Genomic DNA, 1,073 nt, shown 5'->3' with positions numbered 1-1,073 from the left:
ACATTGCACTACAGCAGCAGGAGGGGCCAACCACACCATCACTGGGTAAAGAATTACAAATCAAAACAAAATTCTAAATAAATGTCCCACGGCTTGTGAATATACTAAAATAAATGACCAGGACCTGAGAATGCAATTAATTTTGATCTAATCCTCTATGAAAAGTGTGGACTTAAGGAACAAAAGCTTTCTCTCGAGCGCTTAGCCAGGGTATCAAATCTTTATGCCTAAGCCTTAGCTCTTAGCCAGTTTCTCCCAAATGCTCTGTGGAGGGGCTCCTGATGGATGCAAAATGCCAACCATACCCACACTGAAGAGGCTAAAAAAGATTCTTATTTAATGCTGAAGACGTTAGGGGATTGCTAAATGAATACAAAAGCCACTGTGAATGCAGGGAGTCCAGGACCTGAGAATTCACATATTCATTTAAAAGGAACAGTCAGTGTTTCTAGAGCAAAATTAATATCTCTAAGGCGCTCTAGACCCTCCACCACCACAATCCCACGAGCTTGGGGATATGTACGAAGCATTCTTTCTTCATATAGATTTGTGTTTTCCTGTGGTATCCAAGTCAATTACAGCTCTAAATTTACTCCAGGACGTTTTGTGCTGTTTTCCTGCCCCCATCCAAGCAACTGAAACTCTGCTTTCCGTTTTGAAAAAGTGCTTTTAAATGTGCAAGTTCCTAAGCCCCCAAAGGGGTAGCAGTCTGTGTCCCCATTAAGCGCTGGCTGCCCAAACACAGACCTCTCCAAACAGGGTAGGTAGCGAAGGGTCGAATGGAGGGGAGGTTCCAGTGTCTATTTTATCTCCACCCAAAGGTTTTTCTCTTAAGCTTAAGTTTATGTTCTTGACAGAGTTCATTTGTTTCAACAATAGGAAAGGAAAGAGAAACTATCTAAAAAACTTCCTTTACAAAATTAAAAAAAGAAAGAAAGAAAAGAAAAGAAAAAGAAAAAGAAAAGGAAAAGGAAAAGGAAAAAGAAAAAGAAAAAGAAAAAGAAAAAGAAAAAGAAAAAGAAAAAGAAAAAGAAAAAGAAAAAGAAAAAGAAAAAGAAAAAGAAAAAGAAAAA

Source organism: Mus caroli, chromosome 10 (assembly GCF_900094665.2).
Source record: "Mus caroli chromosome 10, CAROLI_EIJ_v1.1, whole genome shotgun sequence".
NCBI lineage: Eukaryota > Metazoa > Chordata > Mammalia > Rodentia > Muridae > Mus > Mus caroli.
This window is presented reverse-complemented; position numbering follows the sequence as displayed.